We start from the raw sequence: 24,068 nt of genomic DNA on the forward strand, positions 1-24,068 counted from the left end.
CTCCATCAGCCACCAGGGAAAATGGTAGTCCAAACACAGCTCCATCAGCCCCCAGGGAAATGATAGTCCAAACACAGCTCCATCAGCTTCCCAGGGAAAATAATAGTCCAAACACAGCCCCATCAGCCCCCAGGGAAAGTGAAAGTGCAAAAATAGCTCCATCAGCTCCCCAGGGAAAATGATATTACAAACAAAGCTCCATCAGCCCCCAGGGAAAATGAAAGTGCAAACACAGCTCCATCAGCCCCCAGGGAAAGTGATAGTACAAACACAGCTCCATCAGCACCCGAGGGAAAATGATAGTCCAAACACAGCTCCAATAGCCCCCGCAGGGAAAATGGTAGTCCAAACACAGCACCACCAGCCCCCAGGGAAAATGTTAGTACAAACACAGCTCCATCAGCCTCCCAGGGAAAATGATACTCCCAAACTCAGCTCCATCAACCCCCAGGGATAATGATAGTCCATACACAGCTCCATCAGCCCCCGAGGGAAAATGATAGTCCAAACTAAGCTCCACCAGCCACCAGGGAAAATGAAAGTGCAAACACAGCTCAATCAGCCCCCAGGGGAAATGATAGTACAAACACAGCTCCATCAGCCTCCAGGGAAGATGAAAGTCTAAACACAGCTCCATCAACCCCCAGGGAAAGCGATAATCCAAACACAGCTCCATGACCCCCCCCCCCCAGGGAAAATGTTAGTCCAAACACAGCTCCATCAGCCTCCCAGGGAAAATGAAAGGGCAAACACAGCTCCATCAGCCACCAGGGAAAATGGTAGTCCAAACACAGCTCCATCAGCCCCCAGGGAAAGTGAAAGTGCAAACACAGCTCCATCAGCTCCCCAGGGAAAATGATATTACAAACAAAGCTCCATCATCCCCCAGGGAAAATGAAAGTGCAAACACAGCTCCATCAGCCCCCAGGGATCAGTGATAGTACAAACACAGCTCCATCAGCGCCCAGGGAAAGTGATAATCCGAACACAGCTCCATCAGCCCCCAGGGAACATGATATTACAAACAAAGCTCCATCAGCCCCCAGGGAAAATTAAAGTGCAAACACAGCTCCATCAGCCCCCAGGGAAAGTGATAGTACAAACACAGCTCAATCAGCCCCCAGTGAAAGTGATAGTACAAACACAGCTCCATCAGCCCCCAAGGAAAGTGATAATCCAAACACAGCTCCATCAGCCCCCAGGGAAAATGATAGTCCAAACACAGTTCCATCAGCCCCCCAGGGAAAATGATACTCCCAAACTCAGATCCATCAGCCCCCCAGGGAAAATGATAATCCAAACACAGCTCCATCAGCCCCCAGAGAAAATGATGGTCCAAACACAGCTCCATCAGCCACCATGGAAATTCATAGTCCAAACACAGCTCCATCAGCCCCCAGGGAAAATGAAAGTGCAAACACAGCTCGAATCAGCCCCCAGGGAAAGTGATAATCCAAACACAGCTCCATCAACCCCCCAGGGAAAATGATAGTCCATACACAGCCCCATCAGTCCCCCAGGATAATTGATAGTCCAAACACAGCTCCATCAGCCCCCCAGGGAAAATGATAGTCCATACACAGCCCCATCAGTCCCCCAGGATAAATGATAGTGCAAACACAGCTCCATCAGCCCCCAGGGAAATGATATTCTAAACACAGCTCCATCAGCCCCCAGGGACAATGAAAGTCCAAACACAGCTCCATCAGCCCCCAGGGAAATTCATAATCCAAACACAGCTCAGTCAGCCCCCAGGGAAAATGAAAGTGCAAACACAGCTCGAATCAGCCCCCAGGGAAAGTGATAATCCAAACACAGCTCCATCAACCCCCCCAGGGAAAATGATAGTCCATACACAGCCCCATCAGTCCCCCAGGGAAAATGATAATCCAAACACAGCTCCATCAGCCCCCAGAGAAAATGATGGTCCAAACACAGCTCCATCAGCCACCATGGAAATTCATAGTCCAAACACAGCTCCATCAGCCCCCAGGGAAAATGAAAGTGCAAACACAGCTCGAATCAGCCCCCATGGAAAGTGATAATCCAAACACAGCTCCATCAACCCCCCAGGGAAAATGATAGTCCATACACAGCCCCATAAGTCCCCCAGGATAATTGATAGTCCAAACACAGCTCCATCAGCCCCCCAGGGAAAATGATAGTCCATACACAGCCCCATCAGTCCCCCAGGATAAATGATAGTCCAAACACAGCTCCATCAACCCCCAGGGAAAATGATATTCTAAACACAGCTCCATCAGCCCCCAGGGACAATGAAAGTCCAAACACAGCTCCATCAGCCCCCAGGGAAATTCATAGTCCAAACACAGCTCCATCAGCCCCCAGGGAAAATGAAAGTGCAAACACAGCTCGAATCAGCCCCCAGGGAAAGTGATAATCCAAACACAGCTCCATCAACCCCCCCCAGGGAAAATGATAGTCCATACACAGCCCCATCAGTCCCCCAGGATAATTGATAGTCCAAACACAGCTCCATCAGCCCCCCAGGGAAAATGATAGTCCATACACAGCCCCATCAGCCACCATGGAAATTCATAGTCCAAACACAGCTCCATCAGCTCCCAGGGAAAATGAAAGTGCAAACACAGCTCGAATCAGCCCCCAGGGAAAGTGATAATCCAAACACAGCTCCATCAACCCCCCAGGGAAAATGATAGTCCATACACAGCCCCATCAGTCCCCTAGGATAATTGATAGTCCAAACACAGCTCCATCAGCCCCCCAGGGAAAATGATAGTCTAAATACAGCTCCATCAGCCCCCAGGGACAATGAAAGTCCAAACACAGTTCCATCAGCCCCCAGGGAAATTGATAGTCCAAACACAGCTCCATCAGCCCCCAGGGAAATTGAAAGTGCAAACACAGCTCGAATCAGCCCCCAGGGAAAGTGATAATCCAAACACAGCTCCATCAGCCCCCAGGGAAAATGAAAGTGCAAACACAGCTCGAATCAGCCCCCAGGGAAAGTGATAATCCAAACACAGCTCCATCAACCCCCCCCAGGGAAAATGATAGTCCATACACAGCCCCATCAGTCCCCCAGGATAATTGATAGTCCAAACACAGCTCCATCAGCCCCCCAGGGAAAATGATAGTCCATACACAGCCCCATCAGCCACCATGGAAATTCATAGTCCAAACACAGCTCCATCAGCTCCCAGGGAAAATGAAAGTGCAAACACAGCTCGAATCAGCCCCCAGGGAAAGTGATAATCCAAACACAGCTCCATCAACCCCCCAGGGAAAATGATAGTCCATACACAGCCCCATCAGTCCCCTAGGATAATTGATAGTCCAAACACAGCTCCATCAGCCCCCCAGGGAAAATGATATTCTAAATACAGCTCCATCAGCCCCCAGGGACAATGAAAGTCCAAACACAGTTCCATCAGCCCCCTTGGAAATTGATAGTCCAAACACAGCTCCATCAGCCCCCAGGGAAATTGAAAGTGCAAACACAGCTCGAATCAGCCCCCAGGGAAAGTGATAATCCAAACACAGCTCCATCAGCCCCCCAGGGAAAATGATGGTCCAAACACAGCCCCATCAGCCCCCAGGGACAATGATAGTCTAAAAACAGCTCCATCAGCCCGAAGGTAAAATGATAGTCTAAACACAGCCCCATCAGTCCCCCAGGATAAATGATAGTCCAGACACAGCTCCATCAGCCCGAAGGGAAAATGATAGTCCAAACACAGCTCCATCAGCCAACAGGGAAAATGATAGTCCAAACACAGCTCCCTCAGCCCCCAGGGACAATGATAGTCCAAACACAGCTCCATCAGCCTGAAGGGAAAATTATAGTCCAAACACAGCTCCATCAGCCCCCCAGGGAAAATGATAGTTCAAACAAAGCCCCATCAGAACCTGAGGGAAAATGATAGTCCAAACAGAGCTCCATCAGCCCCCCAGGGACAATGATCGTCCAAACACAGCTCCATCAGCCCTCTCCCCCCCCCCAGGAAAATGATAGTCCAAACACAGCTCCATCAGCCCCCAGGGAACATGATAGTACAAGCACAGCTCCATCAGCCTCCCAGGGACAATGATCGTTCAAACACAGCTCCATCAGCCCCCCAGGGACAATGATCGTCCAAACACAGCTCCATCAGCCCCCCCCCCAGGAAAATGATAGTCCAAACACAGCTCCATCTGCACCCAGGGAAAATGATAGTCCAAACACAGCTCCACCAGCCCCCAGGGAAAATGATAGTCTAAACACAGCTCCATCAGCCCCCCAGGGAAAATGATAGTCCAAACACAGCTCCATCAGCACCCCACGGAAAATGATAGTCCAAAAACAGCTACATCAGCCCCCCCCACAGGAAAATGATAGTCCAAACACAGCTCCATCTGCACCCAGGGAAAATGATAGTCCAAACACAGCTCCATCAGCCCCCCCCCCCCAGGAAAATGATAGTCCAAACACAGCTCCATCTGCACCCAGGGAAAATGATAGTCCAAACACAGCTCCACCAGCCCCCAGGGAAAATGATAGTCTAAACACAGCTCCATCAGCCCCCCACGGAAAATGATAGTCCAAAAACAGCTACATCAGCCCCCCAGGGAAAATAATAGTCCAAACACAGCTCCATCAGCACCCGAGGGAAAATGATAGTCCAAACACAGCTCCAATAGCCCTCACAGGGAAAATGGTAGTCCAAACACAGCACCACCAGCCCCCAGGGAAAATGTTAGTACAATCACAACTCCATCAGCCTCCCAGGGAAAATGATACTCCCAAACTCAGCTCCATCAACCCCCAGGGATAATGATAGTCCATACACAGCTCCAACAGCCCCCAAGGGAAAATGATAGTCAAAACTAAGCTCCACCAGCCACCAGGGAAAATGAAAGTGCAAACACAGCTCAATCAGCCCCCAGGGAAAGTGATAATCCAAACACAGCTCCATGACCCCCCCCAGGGAAAATGATAGTCCAAACACAGCTCCATCAGCCTCCCAGGGAAAATGAAAGGGCAAACACAGCTCCATCAGCCACCAGGGAAAATGGTAGTCCAAACACAGCTCCATCATCCCCCAGGGAAATGATAGTCCAAACACAGCTCCATCAGCTTCCCAGGGAAAATAATAGTCCAAACACAGCCCCATCAGCCCCCAGGGAAAGTGAAAGTGCAAAAATAGCTCCATCAGCTCCCCAGGGAAAATGATATTACAAACAAAGCTCCATCAGCCCCCAGGGAAAATGAAAGTGCAAACACAGCTCCATCAGCCCCCAGGGAAAGTGATAGTACAAACACAGCTCCATCAGCACCCGAGGGAAAATGATAGTACAAACACAGCTCCAATAGCCCCCGCAGGGAAAATGGTAGTCCAAACACAGCACCACCAGCCCCCAGGGAAAATGTTAGTACAAACACAGCTCCATCAGCCTCCCAGGGAAAATGATACTCTCAAACTCAGCTCCATCAACCCCCAGGGATAATGATAGTCCATACACAGCTCCATCAGCCCCTGAGGGAAAATGATAGTCCAAACTAAGCTCCACCAGCCACCAGGGAAAATGAAAGTGCAAACACAGCTCAATCAGCCCCCAGGGAAAGTGATAATCCAAACACAGCTCCATCAGCCTCCAGGGGAAATGATAGTACAAACACAGCTCTATCAGCCTCCAGGGAAAATGAAAGTCTAAACACTGCTCCATCAACCCCCAGGGAAAGCGATAATCCAAACACAGCTCCATGACCCCCCCAGGGAAAAAGATAGTCCAAACACAGCTCCACCAGCCTCCCAGGGAAAATGGTAGTCCAAACACAGTTCCATCAGCCCCCAGGGAAATGATAGTCCAAACACAGCTCCATCAGCTTCCCAGGGAAAATAATAGTGCAAACACAGCCCCATCAGCCCCCAGGGAAAGTGAAAGTGCAAACATAGCTCCATCAGCTCCCCAGGGAAAATGATATTACAAACAAAGCTCCATCAGCCCCCAGGGAAAATGAAAGTGCAAACACAGCTCCATCAGCCCCCAGGGATCAGTGATAGTACAAACACAGCTCCATCAGCCCCCAGGGAAAGTGATAATCCGAACACAGCTCCATCAGCCCCCAGGGAAAATGATATTACAAACAAAGCTCCATCAGCCCCCAGGGAAAATTAAAGTGCAAACACAGCTCCATCAGCCCCCAGGGAAAGTGATAGTCCAAACACAGCTCCATCAGCACCCGAGGGAAAATGATCGTCCAAACACAGCTCCAATAGCCCCCGCAGGGAAAATGGTAGTCCAAACATAGCTCCATCAGCCCCCAGGGAAAGTGATAGTACAAACACAGCTCAATCAGCCCCCAGGGAGAAAGTGATAGTACAAACACAGCTCCGTCAGCCCCCAAGGAAAGTGATAATCCAAACACAGCTCCATCAGCCCCAGGGAAAATGATACTCCCAAACTCAGATCCATCAGCCTCCCAGGGAAAATGATAATCCAAACACAGCTCCATCAGCCCCCAGAGAAAATGATGGTCCAAACACAGCTCCATCAGCCACCATGGAAAATGATAGTCCAAACACAGCTCCATCAGCCCCGAGGGAAAATGATAGTCCAAACTAAGCTCCACCAGCCACCAGGGAAAATGAAAGTGCAAACACAGCTCAATCAGCCCCCTGGGAAAGTGATAATCCAAACACAGCTCCATCAGCCCCCAGGGGAAATGATAGTAGAAACAGCTCCATCAGCCTCCAGGGAAAATGAAAGTGCAAACACAGCTCCATCAGTCCCCAGGGAAAGTGATAATCCAAACACAGCTCCATGACCCCCCCAGGGAAAATGATAGTCCAAACACAGCTCCATCAGCCTCCCAGGGAAAATGAAAGGGCAAACACAGCTCCATCAGCCACCAGGGAAAATGGTACTGCAAACACAGCTCCATCAGCCCCCAGGGAAATGATAGTCCAAACACAGCTCCATCAGCCTCCCAGGGAAAATAATAGTCCAAACACAGCTCCATCAGCCCCCAGGGAAAATGATAGTCCAAACACAGCTCCATCAGCCCCCAGGGACAATGATAGTCCAAACACAGCTCCATCAGCCTGAAGGGAAAATTATAGTCCAAAAACAGCTCCATCAGCCCCCCAGGGAAAATGATAGTCCAAACAAAGCCCCATCAGAACCTGAGGGAAAATGATAGTCCAAACACAGCTCCATCAGCCCCCCAGGGACAATGATCATCCAAACACAGCTCCATCAGCCCTCTCCCCCCCCAGGAAAATGATAGTCCAAACACAGCTCCATCAGCCCCCAGGGAACATGATAGTACAAACACAGCTCCATCAGCCTCCCAGGGGCAATGATTGTTCAAACACAGCTCCATCAGCCCCCCGGGGAAAATAATAGTCCAAACACAGCTCCATTAGCCCCCCAGGGAAAATGATAGTCCAAACACAGCTACATCAGCCCCCCAGGGAAAATAATAGTCCAAACACAGCTCCATCAGCACCCGAGGGAAAATGATAGTCCAAACACAGCTCCAATAGCCCTCACAGGGAAAATGGTAGTCCAAACACAACTCCATCAGCCTCCCAGGGAAAATGATACTCCCAAACTCAGCTCCATCAACCCCCAGGGAAAATGATAGTCCATACACAGCTCCATCAGCCCCCAAGGGAAAATGATAGTCCAAACTAAGCTCCACCAGCCACCAGGGAAAATGAAAGTGCAAACACAGCTCAATAAGCCCACAGGGAAAGTGATAATCCAAACACAGCTCCATGACCCCCCCCAGGGAAAATGATAGTCCAAACACAGCTCCATCAGCCTCCCAGGAAAACTCATAGTCCAAACGCAGCTCCATCAGCCCGCAGGGAAAATGATAGTCCAAATACGGCTCCATCAGCTCCCAGGAAAAATGATAGTACAAACAAAGCTCCATCAGCCCCCAAGGAAAATGATAGTCCAAACACAGCTCCTTCAGCCACCAGGGAAAATGAAAGTGCAAACACAGCTCAATCAGCCCCAAGGGAAAGTGATAATCCAAACACAGCTTCATCAGTCCCCAGGGAAAATGATAGTACAAACACAGCTCCATCAGCCTCCAGGGAAAATGAAAGTGCAAACACAGCTCCATCAGCCCCCAGGGAAAGTGATAGTACAAACACAGCTCCATCAGCACCCGAGGGAAAATGATAGTCCAAACACAGCTCCAATAGCCCCCGCAGGGAAAATGGTAGTCCAAACACAGCACCACCAGCCCCCAGGGAAACTGTTAGTACAAACACAGCTCCATCAGCCTCCCAGGGAAAATGATACTTTCAAGCTCAGCTCCATCAACCCCCAGGGATAATGATAGTCCATACACAGCTCCATCAGCCCCCGAGGGAAAATGATAGTCCAAACTAAGCTCCACCAGCCACCAGGGAAAATGAAAGTGCAAACACACCTCAATCAGCCCCCAGGGAAAGTGATAATCCAAACACAGCTCCATCAACCCCCAGGGAAAGCGATAATCCAAACACAGCTCCATGATCCCCCCAGGGAATATGATAGTCCAAACACAGCTCTATCAGCCTCCAGGGAAAATTGAAGTCTAAACACAGCTCCATCAACCCCCAGGGAAAGCGATAATCCAAACACAGCTCCATGAACCCCCCAGGGAATATGATAGTCCAAACACAGCTCCACCAGCCTCCCAGGGAAAATGAAAGGGCAAACACAGCTCCATCAGCCACCAGGGAAAATGGTAGTCCAAACACAGTTCCATCAGCCCCCAGGGAAATGATAGTCCAAACACAGCTCTATCAGCTTCCCAGGGAAAATAATAGTCCAAACACAGCCCCATCAGCCCCCAGGGAAAGTGAAAGTGCAAACATAGCTCCATCAGCTCCCCAGGGAAAATGATATTACAAACAAAGCTCCATCAGCCCCCAGGGAAAATGAAAGTGCAAACACAGCTCCATCAGCCCCCAGGGATCAGTGATAGTACAAACACAGCTCCATCAGCCCCCAGGGAAAGTGATAATCCGAACACAGCTCCATCAGCCCCCAGGGAAAATGATATTACAAACAAAGCTCCATCAGCCCCCAGGGAAAATTAAAGTGCAAACACAGCTCCATCAGCCCCCAGGGAAAGTGATAGTCCAAACACAGCTCCATCAGCACCCGAGGGAAAATGATAGTCCAAACACAGCTCCAATAGCCCCCGCAGGGAAAATGGTAGTCCAAACACAGCTCCATCAGCCCCCAGGGAAAGTGATAGTACAAACACAGCTCAATCAGCCCCCAGGGAAAGTGATAGTACAAACACAGCTCCATCAGCCCCCAAGGAAAGTGATAATCCAAACACAGCTCCATCAGCCCCAGGGAAAATGATACTCCCAAACTCAGATCCATCAGCCTCCCTGGGAAAATTTTAATCCAAGCACAGCTCCATCAGCCCCCAGAGAAAATGATGGTCCAAACACAGCTCCATCAGCCACCATGGAAAATGATAGTCCAAACACAGCTCCATCAGCCCCCGAGGGAAAATGATAGTCCAAACTAAGCTCCACCAGCCACCAGGGAAAATGAAAGTGCAAACACAGCTCAATCAGCCCCCAGGGAAAGTGATAATCCAAACACAGCTCCATCAGCCCCCAGGTGAAATGATAGTAGAAACACAGCTCCATCAGCCTCCAGGGAAAATGAAAGTGCAAACACAGCTCCATCAGCCCCCAGGGAAAGTGATAATCCAAACACAGCTCCATGACCCCCCCAGGGAAAATGATAGTCCAAACACAGCTCCATCAGCCTCCCAGGGAAAATGAAAGGGCAAACACAGCTCCATCATACACCAGGGAAAATAGTAGTCCAAACACAGCTCCATCAGCCCCCAGGGAAATGATAGTCCAAACACAGCTCCATCAGCCTCCCAGGGAAAATAATAGTCCAAACACAGCCCCAATAGCCCCCAGGGAAAGTGAAAGTGCAAACATAGCTCCAGCAAAAGAGGGCGCTAGAGGGCCATCCAAGATGGCCGCTTAGGTCAGAGCTCCCTCGCAGCCCCGCATCAATCCTGGCTAATCCTACGGATCCGAGCGCCACTGCCCCCCTGTTTCCCGGTACATGAACTCCTGAAGTCCCCGGCGGCGCCACCTCGAAGTTTCGAGCAAAATCGGAGCTCTCAACCCGAGACGCGGCCCGAGAGGCCCGGCTGCCGTGACTCGCGGGGTCGACCACTAGGCCCCGTGCTCCACAGGCTGAGCCTCCCCACTGCAGACCCTGACGCACCCCCCCCGGGCCGCCCACGAGACAGGGGGCCAATATCCTGGCAAGGAGTCGACAGCGGCCAGAGAGAACCGGCGAGAGTCCCTGTTCGCCTTCATCCCCCCGCCAGAAGCCATCGCCGGAGCGGATGAGTCGGACGTGAGACAGGCTCCTGCAGATCCGGCACCCAGCCGCACAACAAGAACTGCCCACACCCACCGGGCGGAGACCAGGCGGCGTCGGCCAGAGGGGTCGGCCCGGGGCCCTGGCAGGTAAGCAGCGGTGGGGTAACAGCGTTGTCCCCCCCCCCCTTCTTCCGCCTCTGGGACCGGGTGACCGCCGTACCAGCAGCGGCAGAGCCGACCAAGCGGCACCTCCCAACTCACGGACGACCTGAACCCCGGAACCAAGAGGAGCCGGCAGAAAACCACTGTAAACATCTCTCGTCAAGGGCCGGCGCAGCATCTAAACAGCCAACCCCCCGGCTCGCAGCGAACATCCTAAATCAGCCTCCCACGGAATTCCTCCAGGAGGGCCGCGCTATCAGTGCAACCCGGCGGCTGCCTCGACCTCACCACCGGCAGCCAAGATGGGGAAAAGCGACAAATCGCAGAGGAAGCTAAACTTTGAGAGCGGTCTGACCCCCAGAGCCCCCCACCAACCCGAGGACCTGGCGGCACCGTCTGAATGCCCCCACCAGGAGGGAACGACAGAAAACCCCTTTGAAATTAAAGAAATCCTCCTCGACCTAAAAGCAGGGATCGGCAGCCTGAGTACCAAAATGGACGGCCTCGCGTCCAAAGTCGATCTGATGCAACATCGCATGGACTCCCAGGCCGAACGCCTAACCGAAGTGGAACAGAGGGTGTCAAATCTCGACGACAGCTTGGAAACCCTTACAAACAGAGTACTACAGCTGGAATCACAAATGAAACTAACAGCCGCCAAGTGCGAGGACCTCGAAGGTCGGTCGAGGAGGAACAACCTCCGGATAGTCGGGGTGAGAGAACATCAAATGCAGGGGAAAATGGAAGACTTCGTGGAAACCTTATGCATTACGTTGTTCGGCCGCGAGGCCCTTTCTCGCTTATTCATAATCGAGAGAGCCCACAGGATTCCTGCAACAAGACCAGCACCAGGGGCCCCTCCGAGACCCATAATAGCGAAGCTGCTGAACTACAGAGACCGTGATTCCCTTCTCCGGCTCGCCAGGGAGAAAGGCGATCTGAGTCATGATGGAGACAAAATCCATTTTTACCCCGATTTCTCCCCGGCAGTCCAAACACAAAGGAGAACATTTACAAGCATTAAACAGAGGCTCCGAAACAGCCAACTGCCATACTCTATGCTCTACCCAGCACGCTTAAGAGTCCAGTACGAGGGAAAGGTCCACTTTTTCCAAACCCCAGAGGAGGCAAATCTGTTCCTCGACCGCCTGGGACTCCCGGATCAGAATCAAGCTCGCCCCAGACCGCAAAGGGATAGAATCCCCAGGAACCCTCCTTAAACGGGTGGATGCAGTGGAGCACAAGACCCGACAAAGCTGAACTGAGTGGGCCGGATCAAATACAGCGGCATAAGTCGGGGCTGGGACACTTGGGAGGCCCCAGGCACCCCCAGCGCAGCTACCCTTAAGTTATCGTTAGCCTGAGTGGGGTCTGCCTGCCGAGGAGTGATTCCCGCATACCGGCATGGCGACTCCTAAGGCCGAGTTTGTTCTGGGTGGGGTAAGTTGGAACCTCCCGGTGAGCATGTTCGTGGTTGCCCACCCTTGGGAGAACTACGTTATGGGCCAGTTGGGGATTGCCCGAAGTACGAGTATTGCAAAGTTGATAGAGAAACCCAGCGCCGTCAATTCCTGTTCGTCCCGCACGCTGCCTGCTCCCTACCAGACGCCGTCCTCTCCGTCGCACTGTGACCCCCAGCCGCTACACACAGACCCGGTCAGCGGCTCTCGCTCAACCAGAACGCAGCTGCCCGTTGACCTGGACATGGGACCTGAAATAAATGCAAAGCCGCCCCGTTCAACGTCCTAACATGGAACATCAGAGGGGGTAACATCCCAGCTAAATCCAGGAAAATCCTACACTATCTCAGACGACATGAGGTAGACGTGGCAATGATTCAAGAGACACATTTCACACCGACGAGTGGCCGCCAGTGGGCCAAAAGCTGGGGCTGTCACAGATACTTCTCGTCTTACTCCACATACTCGAGGGGCGTTGCAATCCTCATACACAGGCGGCTCAGCTTCCGGCTACTACACACTGCAAAAGACGAGGAAGGCAGAGCACTTCTGGTGAATGGCATCATCGCCGGTCAGAAAGTGACCTTTGTCAACTCATATGCCCCGAATGTGGATGGCCATAACAACTTCAGCTGGGTGATGACACAGCTCTCCGCGCTTGGCCCCACCACGGTCGTGTGGGGCGGAGACATGAACACAGTTATGGTCCCTGCGAAGGACAGATCATCAGCTACACATCAACCAACTTCGAAAGCTGCTAATCAAATAATGGAAATCTGCAAGGCATTTGACCTACACGACACATGGCGAATCTCCAATGGCGAAAGGCGTGAATACACCTTTCACTCTACAGTCCATAACACAAGCTCCCGAATCGACTATTTTTTCACCTCAACCAACAGCACTCTGATATGTGGCCAGTGCCTTATCCACCCGAGAACACTCTCAGACCACTCACCAATCTTCCGCAAGCTTCAGCCAGCCAGCCCCACCCCGCCGCTACAACGCTGGCGCTTCAAGCAGGGATCACTACAGGACGAGGTTTTTGCCTCAGAATTAAGAGAAGAGATAGACGTGTTTCTACAAGCTAACCTGGGCTCAGTCCCTTCAGCAAGCATGATTTGGGAATCCTTTAAATGTTTTATCAGAGGTGTCTGCCTCGCCAAAGAAAACGGCATTCTCAAACTCATCAGGGGCGAGCTCACAAGCTGTGAAAAAAAACTAAAACAGCTCGAAACCCAGAACGTGAACAACGATGACCCTGTAGCTGCAGCGACATTGAGGACAGAATTGCAGAAATTCAACGACACGGCGGAGCGCGAGGCGAAATTTCTCCAACGCCCCAACCAAATCCGTCAATATGGCGAGGGCCAGAAACCAGGTGCCTTACTGGCAAATCTAATCAAAGCTGACAACAAACAGTCCCAAATCGAAGAGATCAGAACCAGCCAAGGGGTAGTGGTCCACACTGACGAAGAGATAGCGGAGGAATTCGGCTCATTCTACCAAGACCTTTACAGTACCAAGCTGCCGAAAGACTCGCACCTCCCTCTGGAATACCTGGAAGGCACTGAACTCTACTGGGTCGAACATCACCTACGGGAACCTCTGAACGAGCTAATCTCACAAGAAGAGATCAAAGAAACCATAAAGGCACTACCGCCCTCCAAAGCTCCAGGCCCGGATGGTCTAACGGGAGAATTCTATAAGGCCTTTGCAGAACCCCTGGCTCCACTGCTGGCAGCAGTGTATGAGGAAGCGCTAGAGCTTGGAACCCTACCTCCATCCTCCCGTGTGGCCAACGTCGTCCTTTTGCACAAATCAGGAAAGCCCCCAGACAATTGTGCATCTTATCGCCCGATTTCCCTGCTCAATCTGGACAATAAAATCCTTGCTAAGATTCTGGCGAATAGACTGATGCCCCTGATGCCCGCCCTAGTGCTAGCTGACCAAGCTGGTTTCATACCCGGCCGCAATACGACCTTCGGCATCCGGAGAATGTTTGGAATCATAGAGGCACTAGACCCCACGGACCAGGCAATAGCGGTCCTACTTGATGCAGAAAAAGCATTTGACTCCGTGGAGTGGCCGTTCATGTTCATGGTCCTCACCAGAATGGGGCTGGGAGCCCGCTTTATCAAACTGGTTTCTCTCCTGTACACCAACCCACAGGCCACCATCATAGTGGGCAAAGCAAAATCAGCAGCAATAAACCTACAGCGCGGCACGAGGCAAGGATGCCCCCTTTCGGCGCTAATCTTCGCTCTGGTAATGGAGCCACTAGCTTCCAACCTGCGGGAACTTCGCCAACAAATGGGGCTCACTATCGGCCCACACAAACTTATTGTATCCCTATATGCCGACGACATTGCACTATTTATAAGAGATCCTGAGGCCAACCTGAACCCGGTCATGAGGGAAGTCATCAAATTCGGGGCTTCCTCCGGACTGAAAATCAATCACTCAAAATCAGTCGTCTTCCCACTGACCGGGGACACGAGGCAATTCGCTGACGACTTCGGACTTGAGTGGAAATCCTCGAGGGTACGTTATCTTGGCATCCAACTGTCACTGGACCCACTGGAGGTATTCCGAGACAACTATGAAGAGGTGTTAAAGTCTCTACAAGACAAGATCGTACGCTGGAAGACACTCCCACTGACACTTTGGGGCAGGACCTCTCTAGTCAAAATGGTAATGCTGCCAAAACTGCTGTATCTCTTCAACAATATCCCGCTGTTACTGCCACAATCCTTCCTGAAAAAGCTGAAAACCCTAGTTCTGGATCTACTGTGGGTTGGGAAGCCGGCCAGAGTGGCATACACAACGCTGACACTCCCCGTGTCTAGCGGTGGTCTGGCTCTACCAGACATGGAAAAATACTTCTGGGCAGCCCAAGCTCAGTACCTTAGCCACTGGTACGCAAAGCAAATGATTCGCCCCCATGTACAGGTCGAGAGGGCCTTGGCAACGCCCAACTTCTTGACCGCAGTGGTGTTTGGTCGGCTTCCCGTCCCCAATCGCACAATGAACGTAATGCTTACAACATACAAGGTTTGGAAGTCGCTGGCTAACAAACTGGGGATACAGACAAGATACTCCCCCCTCTTGCCAGTCAAGTATATTCCTGGAATCCCCTTAACATCGGAGAGTGTGTTTCACCAGTGGGTCGACAAACTGCAGATACGATCCCTCGGAGACCTATTCACAGAGGAGGGCTTTCTGACCCCTGAACAGGCCAAACAGAAAGGGGGTAATTCGGCCCTAGACGTGTTCCTCTACTTCCGGACCCGATACACTCTGCAGACCCACCTGCCTGGTTTCCCGAGGCAACCACCGACTTGGCAACTACTACATGATGTCATTCAAGCTCAGGGAGAGGGCAGGCTGGTGTCGCTAATCTACAAAGCGCTGACCACCGGATCACCCAACGTGAATGCAAGAGCGAAAACGAGATGGGAACGGCCACTATCCACAAGTATATCGGAGGCCGACTGGAGTCACATTCTGAAGCAAACTCAGAAAATTTCACTTAACACCCGGCTCAAACTTATTCATTTTCATTTCCTCCACCAAACCTACTATACGCCGGAAAAAGCTAACAAGCACCATCCCGAAGCCCAGGCAGAGTACAGAAGATGCGGGACTCTATCAGCGAACTTTGTGCACCTCGCATTTGAATGCCCGGAGGTAGCCCCATTCTGGAACCGTGTGTTGGACACGACATCCGCAATTGTCAGTGAAACGATACAACCCCGATGCACAGCAGCGTTGTTGGGGATGACGAGGTTGCTGTCCATGCCGTCAAGGAAGCTGACCGGACTCCTACTAACATTAGCTCGCAGAAGAGTCGCCATGGCGTGGGGCCGCGGCCCGCCACCATCGTACACTGCATGGCGGAAAGATGTGCTTTATTGCCAGGACACAGAAACTGATTTCATAAAATGCTTACCACTTCACGCTCGCCCGCCCGACATATGGGGCCCGCTAATATCCTTTCTAATAAGGGAGGCCGACACCACCTCCTCAGTGGATCCGTTGGTCACTGGGAACACACCCTGATACAGTTTTAACTCAGACTCTTGAGATCTTCCACTGGTTCACCAGAGGGGCGAATTGACGCAAGAGCGGGACGATATGGGGATGCAGCGGGGGCGGGGGGGGGAGTCGCAGAGGGAGGCGGGGAAGTCGGGGCACTGGTTGAAGGCGTAAAGTTAAAGCCACCCTAATGTGGGTGAGTAGTTGTTTGTTGTGTCGAAAGACCAAAAATAAAAGTTTTAAAAAAAAAACATAGCTCCAGCATCTCCCCAGGGAAAATGATATTACAAACACAGCTCCATCAGCCCCCATGGAAAATGATAGTCCAAACACAGCTCCATCAGCCTCCCATGGAAAATGATGCTCCCAAACTCTTCTCCATCAACCCCCAGGGATAATGGTAGTCCATACACAGTTCCATCAGCCCCCCAGGGAAAATGATACTCCCAAACACAGATCCATCAGCCCCCCACGGAAAATGATAGTCTAAGCACAGCTCCATCTGCCCCCCAGGGAAAATGATACTACCAAACTCAGATCCATCAGCCCCCCAGGGAAAATGATAATCCAAACACAGCTCCATCAGCCCCCAGAGAAAATGATGGTCCAAACACAGCTCCATCAGCTCCCATGGAAAATGATAGTCCAAACACAGCTCCATCAGCCTCCCAGGGAAAATGATGCTCCCAAACTCAGCTCCATCAACCCCCAGGGATAATGATAGTTCATACACAGCTCCATCAGCCCCCGAGGGAAAATGATAGTCCAAACTAAGCTCCACCAGCCACCAGGGAAAATGAAAGTGCAAACACAGCCCAATCAGCCCCCAGTGAAAGTGATAATCCAAACACAGCTCCATCAGCCTCCCAGGGAAAATAATAGTCCAGACACAGCCCCAATAGCCCCCAGGGAAAGTGAAAGTGCAAACATAGCTCCAGCTTCTGCCCAGGGAAAATGATATTACAAACAAAGCTCCATCAGCCCCCAAGGAAAATGAAAGTGCAAACACAGCTCCATCAGCCCCCAGGGCAAGTGAAAGTGCAAACATAGCTCCATCAGCTCCCCAGGGAAAATGATATTACAAACAAAGCTCCATCAGCCCCCAGGGAAAATTAAAGTGCAAACACAGCTCCATCAGCCCCCAGGGAAAGTGATAGTACAAACACAGCTCAAACAGCCCCCAGGGAAAGTGATAGTACAAACACAGCTCCATCAGCCCCCAGGGAAAGTGATAATTCAAACACAGCTCCATCAGCCCACAGGGAAAATGATAGTCCAAACACAGTTCTATCAGCTCCCCAGGGAAAATGATACTCCCAAACACAGATCCATCAGCCCCCCCAGGGAAAATGATAGTCCAAGCACAGCTCCATCTGCCCCCCAGGGAAAATGATACTATCAAACTCAGATCCATCAGCCCTCCAGGGAAAATGATAGTCCAAACACAGCTCCGTCAGCCCGCAGGGAAAATGATAGTCCAAACACGACTCCTTCAGCCCCCAGGGAAATGATAGTCCAAACACAGCTCCATCAGCCCCCAGGGAACTGATAGTCCAAACACTGCACTATCGGCCCCAGGGAAAATGATAGCGCAAACACAGCTCCATGAGCCCCCCAGGGAAAATGATATTACAAACAAAGCTCCATCAGCCCCCAGCGAAAATTAAAGTGCAAACACAGCTCCATGAGCCCCCAGGGAAAGTGATAGTACAAACACAGCTCAATCAGTCCCGAGGGAAAGTGATAGTACAAACACAGCTCCATCAGCCCCCAGGGAAAGTGATAATCCAAACACAGCTCCATCAGCCCCCAGGGAAAATGATAGTCCAAACACAGTTCCATCAGCCCCCCAGGGAAAATGATACTCCCAAACACAGATCCATCAGCCCCCCAGGGAAAATGATAGTCCAAGCACAGCTCCATCTGCCCCCCAGGGAAAATGATACTACCAAACTCAGATCCATCAGCCCCCCAGGGAAAATGATAATCCAAACACAGCTCCATCAGCCCCCAGAGAAAATGATGGTCCAAACACAGCTTTATCAGCTCCCATGTAAAATGATAGTCCAAACAGAGCTCCATCAGCCTCCCAGGGAAAATGATACTCCCAAACTCAGCTCCATCAACCCCCAGGGATAATCATAGTTCATACACAGCTCCATCAGCCCCCGAGGGAAAATGATAGTCCAAACTAAGCTCCACCAGCCACCAGGGAAAATGAAAGTGCAAACACAGCTCAATCAGCCCCCAGGGAAAGTGATAATCCAAACACAGCTCCATCAGCCCCCGGGGGAAATGATAGTAGAAACACAGCTCCATCAGCCTCCAGGGAAAATTAAAGTGCAAACACAGCTCAATCAGCCCCCAGGGAAAATGATAGTCCAAACACAGCTCCATCAGCCTCCCAGGGAAAATGAAAGGGCAAACACAGCTCCATCATACACTAGGGAAAATAGTAGTCCAAACACAGCTCCATCAGCCCCCAGGGAAATGATAGTCCAAACACAGCTCCATCAGCCTCCCAGGGAAAATAATAGTCCAAACACAGCCCCAATAGCCCCCAGGGAAAGGGAAAGTGCAAACATAGCTCCAGCATCTCCCCAGGGAAAATGATATTACAAACAAAGCTCCATCAGCCCCCAGGGAAAATGAAAGTGCAAACACAGCTCCATCAGCCCCCAGGGAAAGTGAAAGTGCAAACATAGCTCCATCAGCTCCCCAGGGAAAATGATATTACAAACAAAGCTCCATCAGCCCGCAGGGAAAATTAAAGTGCAAACACAGCTCCATCAGCCCCCAGGGAAAGTGATAGTACAAACACAGCTCAAACAGCCCCCAGGGAAAGTGATAGTACAAACACAGCTCCATTAGCCCCCAGGGAAAGTAATAATTCAAATACAGCTCCATCAGCCCCCAGGGAAAATGATAGTCCAAACACAGTTCCATCAGCCCCCCAGGGAAAATGATACTCCCAAACACAGATCCATCAGCCCCCCCCGGGAAAATGATAGTCCAAGCACAGCTCCATCTGCCCCCCAGGGAAAATGATACTATTAAACTCAGATCCATCAGCCCCCCCAGGGAAAATGATAATCCAAACACAGCTCCATCAGCCCCCAGAGAAAATGATGGTCCAAACACAGCTCCATCAGCCCCCATGGAAAATGATAGTCCAAACACAGCTCCATCAGCCTCCCATGGAAAATGATGCTCCCAAACTCTTCTCCATCAACCCCCAGGGTTAATGGTAGTCCATACACAGTTCCATCAGCCCCCCCAGGGAAAATGATACTCCCAAACACAGATCCATCAACCCCCAGGGATAATGATAGTTCATACACAGCTCCATCAGCCCCCGAGGAAAAATGATAGTCCAAACTAAGCTCCACCAGCCACCAGGGAAAATGAAAGTGCAAACACAGCCCAATCAGCCCCCAGTGAAAGTGATAATCCAAACACAGCTCCATCAGCCTCCCAGGGAAAATAATAGTCCAGACACAGCCCCAATAGCCCCCAGGGAAAGTGAAAGTGCAAACATAGCTCCAGCTTCTCCCCAGGGAAAATGATATTACAAACAAAGCTCCATCAGCCCCCAAGGAAAATGAAAGTGCAAACACAGCTCCATCAGCCCCCAGGGCAAGTGAAAGTGCAAACATAGCTCCATCAGCTCCCCAGGGAAAATGATATTACAAACAAAGCTCCATCAGCCCCCAGGGAACATTAAAGTGCAAACACAGCTCCATCAGCCCCCAGGGAAAGTGATAGTACAAACACAGCTCAAACAGCCCCCAGGGAAAGTGATAGTACAAACACAGCTCCATCAGCCCCCAGGGAAAGTGATAATTCAAACACAGCTCCATCAGCCCACAGGGAAAATGATAGTCCAAACACAGTTCTATCAGCTCCCCAGGGAAAATGATACTCCCAAACACAGATCCATCAGCCCCCCCAGCGAAAATGATAGTCCAAGCACAGCTCCATCTGCCCCCCAGGGAAAATGATACTATCAAACTCAGATCCATCAGCCCCCCAGGGAAAATGATAGTCCAAACACAGCTCCGTCAGCCCGCAGGGAAAATGATAGTCCAAACACGACTCCTTCAGCCCCCAGGGAAATGATAGTCCAAACACAGCTCCATCAGCCCCCAGGGAACTGATAGTCCAAACACTGCACTATCGGCCCCAGGGAAAATGATAGCGCAAACACAGCTCCATGAGCCCCCCAGGGAAAATGATAGTCCAAACACAGCTCCATCAGCCTCCCAGGGAAAATGAAAGTACAAACACAGCTCCATCAGCCACCGGGGAAAATGATAGTTCAAACACAGCTCCATCAGCCCCCCAGGGAAAATGATAGTCCAAACACAGCTCCATCAGCCCCCAGGGAAAATGATAGTCCAAACACAACTCCATCAGCCCACAGAGAAATGATAGTCCAAACACAGCCCCATCAGCCCCCAGGAAAATGGTAGTCCAAACACAGCTCCATCAGCCCACAGAGAAATGATAGTCCAAACACAGCCCCATCAGCCCCCAGGAAAATGGTAGTCCAAACACAGCTCCATCCGCGCCCAGGGAAATGATAGTCCAAACACAGCTCCGTCAGCCCACAGGGAAAATGATAGTCCAAACACGACTACTTCAGCCCCCAGGGAAATGATAGTCCAAACACAGCTCCATCAGCCCCCAGGGAACTGATAGTCCAAACACTGCACTATCGGCCCCAGCGAAAATGATAGCGCAAACACAGCTCCATGAGCCCCCCAGGGAAAATGATAGTCCAAACACAGCTCCATCAGCCTCCCAGGGAAAATGAAAGTACAAACACAGCTCCATCAGCCACCGGGGAAAATGATAGTTCAAACACAGCTCCATCAGCCCCCCAGGGAAAATGATAGTCCAAACACAGCTCCATCAGCCCCCAGGGAAAATGATAGCCCAAACACAACTCCATCAGCCCACAGATAAATGATAGTCCAAACACAGCCCCATCAGCCCCCAGGAAAATGGTAGTCCAAACACAGCTCCATCCGCCCCCAGGGAAATGATAGTCCAAACACTGCACCATTGACCCCCAGGGAAAATGATAGTCCAAACACAGCTCCATCAGCCTCCCAGGGAAACTCATAGTCCAAACGCAGCTCCATCTGCCCCCCAGGGAAAATGCTACTCCCAAACTCAGATCCTTCAGCCCCCCAGGAAAAATAATAATCTAAACACAGCTCCATCTGCTACCCCCAGGGAAAATGATACTCCCAAACTCAGCTCCCTCAGCCCCCCAGGGAAACTGATAGTCCAAATACAGCCCATCAGCCCCCACGGAAAATGATACCCATAAGCACTCTAGGGAAACTGATAGTCCAAGCGGAGCTCCATCTGCCCCGCAGGGAAAATGATACTCCCAACCTCAGATCCATCAGCCCCACAGGGAAAATGATAATCCAAACACGGCTCCATCAGCCCCCAGGGAAAATGATAGTCCAAGCACAGCTCCATCTGCCCCCCAGGGAAAATGATAGTCCAAACACAGCTCCATCTGCTCCCCAGGGAAAATGATACTCCTAAACTCAGCTCCCTCAGCCCCCCAGGGAAGATGATAGTCCAAACACAGCTCCATCAGCCCGCAGGGAAAATGATAGTCCAAACACAACTCCATCAGCCCCCAGGGTCAAGATAGTCCAAACACAGCTCCATCAGCCTCCACGGAACTGATAGTAAAAACACAGCATCATTGGCCCCCGGGAAAATGATAGTCCAAACACAGCTCCATCAGCCCCCTGGGAAAATGATAGTCCAAACACAGCTCCATCAGCCCCCCAGGGAATATGATAGTCCTAACACAGCTCCATCAGCCCCCCAGGGAAACTGATAGTCCAAGCGGAGCTCCATCTGCCCCCCAGGGAAAATGATACTCCCAACCTCAGATCCATCAGCCCCACAGGGAAAATGATAATCCAAACACGGCTCCATCAGCCCCCAGGGAAAATGATAGTCCAAGCACAGCTCCATCTGCCCCCCAGGGAAAATGATAGTCCAAACACAGCTCCATCTGCTCCCCAGGGAAAATGATACTCCTAAACTCAGCTCCCTCAGCCCCCCAGGGAAGATGATAGTCCAAACACAGCTCCATCAGCCCGCAGGGAAAATGATAGTCCAAACACAACTCCATCATCCCCCAGGGATCATGATAGTCCAAACACAGCTCCATCAGCCTCCACGGAACTGATAGTCCAAACACAGCATCATTGGCCCCCGGGAAAATGATAGTCCAAACACAGCTCCATGAGCCCCCTGGGAAAATGATAGTCCAAACACAGCTCCATCAGCCCCCCAGGGAATATGATACTCCTAACACAGCTCCATCAGCCACCCAGGGAATATGATAGTCCAAACACAGCTCCATCAGCCCCCCAGTGAAACTGATACTCCCAAATTCAGATCCATCAGCACCCCAGGGAAAATGATAGTCCAAACACACCTCCATCTGCCCCACAGGGAAATTGATACTCCCAAACCCGCTCCATCAGCCCCCCACGGAAAATGATAGCCCAAACACAGCTCCATCAGCTCCCAGGGAAAATGATATTCCAAACACAGCCCCATCAGCCCGCAGGGAAAATGATAGTCCAAATACGGCTCCATCAGCTCCCAGGAAAAATGATAGTACAAACAAAGCTCCATCAGCCCCCAAGGAAAATGATAGTCCAAACACAGCTCCTTCAGCCACCAGGGAAAATGAAAGTGCAAACACAGCTCAATCAGCCCCAAGGGAAAGTGATAATCCAAACACAGCTCCATCAGCCCCCAGGAAAATGATAGTCCGAACACAGCTCCATCAGCCCCCAGGGAAAATGATAGTCCAAATACAGCTCCATGAGCCCCCCAGGGAAAATGATAGTCCAAACACAGCTCCATCAGCCTCCCAGGGAAAATGAAAGGGTAAATACAGCTCCATCAGCCACCAGGGAAATGATAGTCCAAACACAGCTCCATCAGCCCCCCCCCAGGGAAAATGATAGTCCAAACACAGCTCCATCAGCCCCCAGGGAAAATGATAGTCCAAACACAACTCCATCAGTCCCCAGAGAAATGATAGTCCAAACACTGCACCATCCGCCCCCAGGGAAAATGATAGTCCAAACACCCCTCCATCAGCCCCCAGGGAAAATGATAGCCCAAACACAGCTTCATCAGCCCCCCAGGGAAAATGATAGTCCAAACACAGCTCCATCAGCCCCCAGGGAACTGATAGTCCAAACACTGCACTATCGGCCCCAGGGAAAATGATAGCGCAAACACAGCTCCATGAGCCCCACAGGGAAAATGATAGTCCAAACATAGCTCCATCAGCCTCCCAGGGAAAATGAAAGTACAAACACAGCTCCATCAGCCACCGGGGAAAATGATAGTTCAAACACAGCTCCATCAGCCCCCCAGGGAAAATGATAGTCCAAACACAGCTCCATCAGCCCCCAGGGAAAATGAAAGTACAAACACAGCTCCATCAGCCACCGGGGAAAATGATAGTTCAAACACAGCTCCATCAGCCCCCCAGGGAAAATGATAGTCCAAACACAGCTCCATCAGCCCCCAGGGAAAATGATAGTCCAAACACAACTCCATCAGCCCACAGAGAAATGATAGTCCAAACACAGCCCCATCAGCCCCCAAGAAAATGGTAGTCCAAACACAGCTCCATCCGCCCCCAGGGAAATGATAGTCCAAACACTGCACCATTGACCCCCAGGGAAAATGATAGTCCAAACACAGCTCCATCAGCCTCCCAGGGAAACTCATAGTCCAAACGCAGCTCCATCAGCCCGCAGGGAAAATGATAGTCCAAATACGGCTCCATCAGCTCCCAGGAAAAATGATAGTACAAACAAAGCTCCATCAGCCCCCAAGGAAAATGATAGTCCAAACACAGCTCCTTCAGCCACCAGGGAAAATGAAAGTGCAAACACAGCTCAATCAGCCCCAAGGGAAAGTGATAATCCAAACACAGCTTCATCAGTCCCCAGGGAAAATGATAGTACAAACACAGCTCCATCAGCCTCCAGGGAAAATG

The 24,068-nt window shown here is 51.2% G+C and overlaps 1 protein-coding gene across 1 annotated transcript in view; it reads left to right on the top strand.

The window, feature by feature from the left end:
• VAV1 (vav guanine nucleotide exchange factor 1) overlaps nucleotides 1–24,068 on the top strand; it is a 1,439,562-nt gene that overhangs the window by 578,664 nt on the left and 836,830 nt on the right. The gene's annotated exons all lie outside the window — the stretch shown is intronic.

This window comes from Ambystoma mexicanum, chromosome 3q (genome assembly GCF_040938575.1).
Source record: "Ambystoma mexicanum isolate Mex_15411 chromosome 3q, UKY_AmexF1_1, whole genome shotgun sequence".
In the NCBI taxonomy this organism is placed as follows: domain Eukaryota; kingdom Metazoa; phylum Chordata; class Amphibia; order Caudata; family Ambystomatidae; genus Ambystoma; species Ambystoma mexicanum.